This window comes from Falco punctatus (genome assembly GCF_963210335.1).
Source record: "Falco punctatus genome assembly, chromosome: 17".
NCBI classification, from domain to species: Eukaryota; Metazoa; Chordata; class Aves; order Falconiformes; family Falconidae; genus Falco; species Falco punctatus.
Window position 1 is genome coordinate 3,225,892 of NC_137597.1, and position 8,256 is coordinate 3,234,147.

General features: G+C 51.4%; 1 protein-coding gene across 6 annotated transcripts in view; it reads right to left on the reverse strand.

Annotated features, from left to right (window-relative positions):
• BRPF3 (bromodomain and PHD finger containing 3) overlaps positions 1 to 8,256 on the reverse strand; it is a 33,306-nt gene that overhangs the window by 24,753 nt on the left and 297 nt on the right. For 2 of the 6 annotated variants that reach the window (XM_080367225.1, XM_080367232.1), the window contains exon 1: positions 3,015 to 3,153. The exons of 1 other annotated variant lie outside the window; for it this stretch is intronic. The gene's annotated coding sequence lies outside the window, so the exon portion shown is untranslated. Of the gene's footprint in view, positions 1 to 28; positions 958 to 1,576; positions 1,748 to 3,014; positions 3,154 to 3,205; positions 3,312 to 8,256 lie in introns of those variants that run through there. 3 more of the 6 variants (XM_080367224.1, XM_080367226.1, XM_080367227.1) reach the window with 3 other exon arrangements.

The following is an 8,256-nucleotide window of genomic DNA, read 5'->3' on the forward strand; positions in this document are numbered from 1 at the left end:
GGTTATTAGGAGAGACACAGCTACCCACCTCCAAAATACCTTGAAAGCACCGATGAAATGAACTGGGACACACTGAGCTGAACATTGCAACCTTGTCTGCAACGACAGAAAGTTCTAAGCGGCAATCTAGGAATGTTTTTATCTTCTTGGCACACTTGAAAACACCTCCCAGCCACGGATAACAAAGAATCCCTCTGCAAACAGCACCCACGCATGCTGTAACGCTAAAAAGACTTGACTTCAGTGGGGTTAACTGCTATTTCAGCCCATGCTGATTCTTTGTCCCACCATGGACAAAGGTTGCTGATGTGAAAGCAGAAAGTTCAGTCAGTCACCCTCTCGCCGTCACCACAGCCTGCTCAAGGCTTTCCAAAAACCTCCCATCATCCAGTTCCGCTGGGTATTGTGCCAGGAGCAGGGGCTGAGGTTCCTAGAGAGCACAAATGAGCAAACAATGTGGCTACAATGCACAAAGCCACTGGGGATGAACTTAATTCTACCCCAGGAGTTTGCTCCGGAGTGGTTTGATTCTCCTGAGCAGCAGCTTTCATGTCTGTGGGCCAGAGATGCCTGGGGGGCTGCACAAGGCGACTAAAAAACCAAGCTCGACATCAGGAGACTTAAATTGACTACAAAGGGGTCAAAAGCTCCACTGAAAAAAACCTGAGAGATCCACATATTGAACAACATCACAATAGAGGCCCCTATTATACACGCAACCCGAAAAAACCAGCAGAAGCAGATCCTCTAAGGGGCAGGCTAAACGTTTTATTTACACCCGCAATTTACACCCACGCAATGCTGCGCTGGCCATTTCCAAGGGTCAGAGGCACCCTCTACACCACCAAAGACCTCAGTCTCCTTCCCACCCCTCCTTCCCACGGCAGTCCTTCTTTCCAGCCTTCCCACGCTGAACAACCAAAGATTTTCCTTCCAGCACCAGGTTCCTTTGCTGACCTGCAGAGGACACAAGGCTGGAGCTCAAGGCTGCTGGGGGAGTTTCCTGGCCCCTTCCAGCATGGCTTGGGGATCCCAGTGAAGAGCTACGTCGCTCAGCGATGAAGAACTTCAGTGATATGCAGCAAGGAGGAGGTCACCTGGACCTTGGTGGGCAGCAGCAGATGGGAACAATGTGGTTCTTGTTCCACCGGAGCGCCGTGATTATTGGCAGTGGCTTCAGCTCATACAGCCCCAAACAGGCTGGGGTTTGATGTTACCAAGCTTTGGAACATCAACCACAAGGTCTGGAGACGTACCCCCACGTCCCTGTCCCGCGCTCGCAGCCACCTGTTGCTGTTTGCTGGGATTTAAATCCCATTCCTGCACAGTGAGGAACAGATGCCTACGGAGCTATTTAAGAAAAGCATCCGTAAAATAAAAGCAATGGATGCCAGAGGAAAGAAACAGCCTGGAACAGTCACAGCCCCCTTTCCACCTTTGTTCTGCCAACCAACAAAACTGCTGCCCTCACCGATGTCCCTCCACGTTCCCACCGCATCTGTGCTTGCCATGGGCCCATATTCCCCTCGTGCGCCCGACGAGGGTTTACACTCCTCACGCCTGCGATGACACCTACAATGAAGCGCGTCTGTGCTCCGAGCTGCCTGTCCCTGCGATGCAGAGATCGATGCAGAGACCCTTACCGACCCCCTGGCACTCCTGTAACCAAGCCGAGCTGACGGGGGATGCCCCAAGCCATGGGAGAGGAGCTCCCTCTGGAGCGGGAGGGTCGAGGCGTCATGTCGGGCTGCGGAGGAAGGTTAAGGTAAAGCCTGGGCTCAGCAAGAGGTGGTGTGTGCCATGAGCTGTGCCCGGGCTCAGCAGCGCTCTGAGGGGACCATGGCACGTCATCAGCAGCGTTCTGAGGGGACCATGGCACGTCATGAGCTGTGCCCGGCCTCAGCAGCGCTCTGAGGGGACCGTGACACGTCATGAGCTGTGCCCGGGCTCAGCAGCGCTCTGAGGGGACCATGGTACGTCATCAGCAGCGCTCTGAGGGGACCATGGCATGTCATGAGCTGTGCTCAGCCTCAGCAGTGCTCTGAGGGGACCGTGACACATCATGAGCTGTGCCCGGCCTCAGCAGTGCTCTGAGGGGACCGTGACACGTCATGAGCTGTGCCCGGCCTCAGCAGCGCTCTGAGGGGACCATGGCACGTCATCAGCAGCGCTCTGAGGGGACCATGGCACGTCATGAGCTGTGCTCAGCCTCAGCAGCACTCTGAGGGGACCATGGCACGTCATGAGCTGTGCCCGGCCTCAGCAGTGCTCTGAGGGGACCATGGCACGCCATGAGCTGTGACAGATGCCAGCCGGGAGCTCCTCTCAGGAGCTCCCCTGTGCAGCGAGAGCCACATAGTCCCTGCAGGGACCCCCAGTAGCAGCCAGCGATCTGGGTCAAGACAGCAAGGACCTGGACAGAAATAAAGCCACCCCCGGGGGCGTGGGGAAGGCACGGCGGCCCTCAGCACCTGGCCCTGCCAGGCGGGCCCACCGCCCCGGGGCGCGAAAAGAGTCCCCAAGGAGAGAGGGGCTAGGGCGGCGCAGAGCGAGAGAGCGCGCAGGCAGCGCCACGCGGCTATTGGCTATCGCCGCCGCCCATCCCAGCCCCACCACCAATAGCAACGCGAGGCTTTGCGGGTCTACCGCGGGGTGCTCTCGGCCCCGCCTGGGCCAATAGCGTGGGAGAAGGTGGGCGGGGCCCCCACGGGCGCCGCGGAGGGGGGGCCCCAAGATGGCGGCAAGGGGGGGGCCCGGTTGACACGGCGCTGCCCGTTCCCCCTCCGCAGCCGCTCGCCGCCGCCGCCCCCTCCGCGGCGAGGGGTCGCGGGCCGCTCCCGCCGCACCGGCACCGAGCAGGGCCGCGGGGAAGGCCCGCAGGCTGCGGTGCACCGGGCTGCCCCGGCTCCTTCCCTCCCGCCCGGTCACCTTCCCGCGACCCCGGCGCGGGGGTGTGTGAGGGAGGAGAGACCCCCTGAGGGAAGGGTGTCGCGGCCTCCCGCGCAGCGCTTTACCTGGCCGCCTCAGGCGCCGCCGCCGCGGCGCTCTCCACCGTTGCTGCCGCCTCCTTTTGGGTTGTTTTTTGTTGTTGTTGTTGTTTTTTTGTTGTTGTTGTTTTCAGGGTTTGGGGATTTTTTTTTCTTTTTTTTTTTTTTAAACCCTCTCCGCCTCCCCCTCCCCTCCCCCCTGGGGCGGACGGGCTCACCCAGCCGGCGGCGGGAGGGGAGGGCACAAGATGTCGGCTCCGTCCGCTCCGGCTACCGCCGCCTCCTCAGCGCCGCCTCCTCATGCCGCTGCCGCCGCTGCTCCCGCCGCTGCCGCTCCGGCCCCGGTGCCGCTTCGCCCCCCACCACCCTCACCTCCCCCCGGGCCCCCCCCCCGCCGCTCTCGGTGCTGTGTGGAGGCGAAGGGGGCGGGGGGGGGGGGGGAGCAGGGGACACACGCACAAGATGGAGGCGGCGGTGGCGGCGGCGGAGCCCGGCCGAGCGGCGAGGAGAGGCGGCAGCCAGCGGGCAGGCGGGGGAGGGGGCTGCCGCGCTTCGCTCCCCCCCGCGGGCAGGGACCGCCCGCCCCTCCCCGGTCCCTTCCCACCCCCGGGCCGAGCCGAGCGGAGCGGGAGGCCCCGGGGGCTGCGGAGTGACGGCGGGGGGGTGTGTGTGTGTGTGGGTTGGGGGGGTCCCTCGTGGCTGGGGGGGGGGCGCGCCACGTGCCCGGCGGGGGTCTGCATCTAGCTGCGGGCCCCCCATTCCGCGGGGTTGGGGTGCACCCGTGGGGGTCCCGTCCTTAGCCCCCCGGCCGCTGGGGGTGAACGGGCTGGCTTCCAGCCCCAGGCGCATTGGGGTGCCTGCATCCTGCACCCGCTTTATTTGCGGGAGGGCTGGGGTCCTGACCCCCAGGGACCCCTCGGCCTTGTCTCTGCGCCGCTAGCCCAACGGGCAGCGACCACCGAGCTACGGGAATGGGAATATCTCATATTTATTCTTTAGCCTGATCCTACAGGTCCAGATGGGCTTCCCAGCGCGCAGAGGTGTGATGGGTGAGGGACAGCGGGAGAGGAGCCAGCGAGGAAGAAGTTACACTTGCAGCTGAGCGAAGTGGTGGGATAGGAACTACAGAGGCTCCTACACTTACTTTTTATAGAGCATACCGCATACTCAGGCATATGCACGCTCCACCTTCCACCGAGATGGTGTTCCCAGATTGTGCAGGGTATTGTGTAATATCACCACCTGAATTTACAGAATTAACTGAATTGTTTTCAAAGGGAAAAAAAAAAAAAGCATGCTCTTTTCCCTCATTTACTGTCCAACTAGAGATCTTTTGTCTCTTAATGTACATTAACAAGCGGCTGGTCTATGACAAGTCCATTGCAGAGTGCCGGGGTGGGACCTCATCTTGCTGAAGCCTTAAAGCATCGAAAAACACGTTACTGCTGAACAGGCTTACATGCCAACCTCTACCTACTCCTTTCTGTGTATACTTTTTAAAGAACCTACTGTCAATGTATCTGAACTCAAAAATAAGTAATAATATATTCTGTTCTCATCCTGCATAAAAAAAATAACCTATCAAGGATTTTCTGTACCATCTCTTAGGATCTCGCCTCACCCCAAAAGAACAACATGCAACAGCATGGTCCTGTCCATGAAGGATTGAAAAAAAAAATTTATAGGTGTTTGTGCTTCTGAGTTGAGTGTTGGGAAGACAGTTAAACCGTAAAATCATTTAAATAACTGATAAGCGATTTCACTATCTCATTTTCCCTTATGCAAGAACTTAATTTTAACAGTGGGTGTTAACATTTTTCTCCTAGCACTTCTGGTGTCCTTTGTTCTTTTTAATACGACACACTTTTGCAAAGTCTTTCATTTTAATCTCAGTTTTGAAACTTTATACTCTTAGATTCACACTGGAAGTGGCTTATTATAATCACGTTAGGTTCCAGTCTTGCAAAGATTTGCATACATGCTTAATGTCAAGCATGTGAATAGCCCTGGTAAGTTCAGTAAGATGACTCGTGCACAAAGCGGTGCACAGACATCTCTGAAGAGTGGGGACCATGTGTTACAACATCAAAACAAGTTATCCATCATTTAGTTTTATAACAGAGCTGTGGAGCTAATGTGTTATTTGAAAAAACATTCTGAACTTATCTCACATCCCAGAGGCACAACTTAATTCAATTTCTTTGCTCTCCGGGTTTTTAAAGGGTGCAAGTTCAAAACCAGCAATGTTGCTTCAAATGAAAGCAGCAGTCTGACAGCTCAAACAGGGCTGGGCACCTTCAATCATTTTATAATTTTCTTCATTTTTATTCAAGTAAATCAACCATAATTTTCTCCCCTTTTAAAGTGTAATTTGGAATTCAGAACTGACCTTCTTGTTGTTGATTCATTAAGCCTCAGAAATGCGTAATGTTTGTTCTGTGGCCATTTTTTTCAGAATTGTTGAAATTAATGCCATTGCTAAACAGGACCTGTGTGTGTTAAAGGTTAAAAGCCTGGTATCTCAAAGCGATTAGCCTCAGCTGCCATTTATTTCAGCTGGATTTGCAAGTGCTCAGCTGCACTTTCTAAGACTCTAGCATGTTCGGTCTCACTAACTTCAGAGAGGTGACACAAGCACCCAGCACGATTGCCTCAGTGTGTTCTTTTTTTTAATCTTAACATGCAAATCATAGCTTTAAAACCTTTTTTTTTTTTTTTTTCTTCAGGTGAAGTGTTCTGGAGACTGATCTAAAATTATAGTTGATGGTGGCAGTATTTTTATTTTTCCAACCAAACTAGGCTAAAAGGAGTTGACTCGCTTTCATTTAACAGAAAATCAATGAGGGTTGAAGAGATATACTAACCTTTCAGTATCATTTAATAGAGCGCAATCCAACAAAAAAGGAGTTATCAATCAGCCGAAGTGCTGACTGAATCAGTTCTGAAGCAGCACTGGCTGAATGTCACGTTACAAGCTGTATAAACCCGTGTGGCTCAGAAAACAGCCTTGTAGAGAGAAATTGGGGGAAACATCCCATAAACCACATTCACCTGGCAACTCTTGACATTTTCCCAGTGCACAGTTGAACTCGATGATCTTAAATGTCTTTTCCAACCTAAATGATTCTGTGATGACTGCAATTAGTGCGGCGAGTGTTCATCCATTTGGGGAAAAAAAATGAATTACTACTGGCTACTTCGGTCTTCATTAAATCTTTCTCTTTGATGTCTTGTTTCTCTTAGTTGGGAAAAGAAGAGCCATAATCACGTTACCAGCCAACACTCCACTGACCCACGATATGGGAACCGCAGAGGATTAGGAATGCTTTCCCTGGTTGCTCAGGCAAGAGCAAGACATGGAAATGTGAAAAGGTATTACCACCCTTTGTACAGTATCTCACTGGAGTTCTTAGATATGTTTATCATTTTCTATGTTTCTCTTTTCTCCCATTATCACATACTTAAAACCTGAGAATTGTGTAGTCTGCTACCTAGAATGTGAAAAGGTTATATATGAAAACAGATGCTCTTTCTTTTTCCTGTAGGATAAAACGAGTGTACAGTTTTCTAAGAGGCTGTAGACACCTTCAAGGCTCTGCACAGAAAGGTTTCTAGGTGATGTCCAAAACACAGTAAGTATTGTGTTGCTGAAAAAAATCCTGATCGTTTTGTGGTGTCTCTTAAGAAAAAAAAATAAAAAATAAAGCCCCATGCATTGCTTCATCTGCTTTTTCTTTCCCACTTACATCTGGAAGTACCTAATAAATATGTCCCACAAAGTTGTAACTTCACAGACCTAATTAGCTGTCAAAAACAACTTACACAGAAAGATTGTTTACGACAAAGGCTTCACTTTCCAAATAAAATAAACAGCTAAACTGATAAACTAAACAGCTAAATGATAAACTCCGAAAGAAATGTAGGATTAACAAGTAAATAGTATTTCAAGGTAAACATCTGTATGTTATGTGAAAGGCACAAAAATTCTACCTGTATAGATTTTTATCATCCATAATATAAACAGCAAACGTATTTCTGGCTGGCGTAATTCACAGAATTTTGGATGTTCACTTAATGGCTGGGTGATTTTTATCACTCAATTTTGTGTTTTTAAAGTATGTAAACCACACAAGGGGGAAAAAACAAAAGTAACAAAAGGAATGTAGATCAAACATGTGCCAGCGTGGGTCAGCCACCAGGCACACCTGCGCCTCAGTGCAGGATAATTTCTTCTTTGACTGACAGTGTCTCTCAGGGTCACACACCCCCTCTGTTTTCTGGTGCTGATTTTGAAGTATTTTAAACCTCAGCCTGAGTCACCGGCTCTGCTGAGCAGGTGCTTTTCAAGCTCCTTTCATGAAATGTGACTGATTTTTTTTTTCCCTCCTTCAAGTAGCTCGTTGCTCTTTGCTGAAGCGTGTCCTCAGATGCCATACGAGCACCAGGACGGTTGGTCTTTACAGACAAACGCTGCCTCTCCACTACCAACCTGCTACATTTCCTGCCATTTAGTTTGAGTTCCTGGCTGGTGCATACCACAAAAAACAAATACAGGTGTAACTGCAGGGCTCCTGGCCTCGCAGAGCACCAGCTCCCCGCCTTTGTCAGGACATCGGGAATGGCAGCAGAGGTAGCGTTTGCCTCTCGGGCACTGTGTTGTCACTGGGTGAATGAATGAAACCAGAGTGTGGAGCCCTCACACCAGCTGTCGAGGTTGCTCTCGTGATTTCAGAGTGTTTGGTGTGAGCTCTCACAAGAGAAAACCTGCGGAACTTCCCTGAAACACAAAACACTTTCTGGAAGTATATTCAGAGGAACAACTGATACCGAGGAGGCTTTACATGTTATCCATGAAACAAAGGGGATTAACACTTGCTCCAACAGCAAAATGAGTACGTACCCAACACTTGTTCTTACACCCATGAAGTCCCCAGCGCCTCTTCCATGCTCGTCCTCTGGTCAGACAAACAATTCCCAAAGGGCATCTCAGGTTATTCTTTAGAACTACGGAGGCCTTTTCAACCACCAGCAGACTGCTCGGTAACGTTATCCTGACGAGGAAGTTTCTCCCCCAGCCATCATCAGAGAGCCAGCAAACTCTAATCCTCCCCAGCTCTGCCTGTCCCGTTTTGCAGAGGGGGCAGATGATTAAATCACACCCTAAATTCCCATTTAAAGTGGTTTATGAGTTCTGTCCGCACAGGTTCTTCACCTTAACAGTTGACTTTCTGAAGGAAAGCTCTATACTCCAAAAGTCTCCATAAATGTA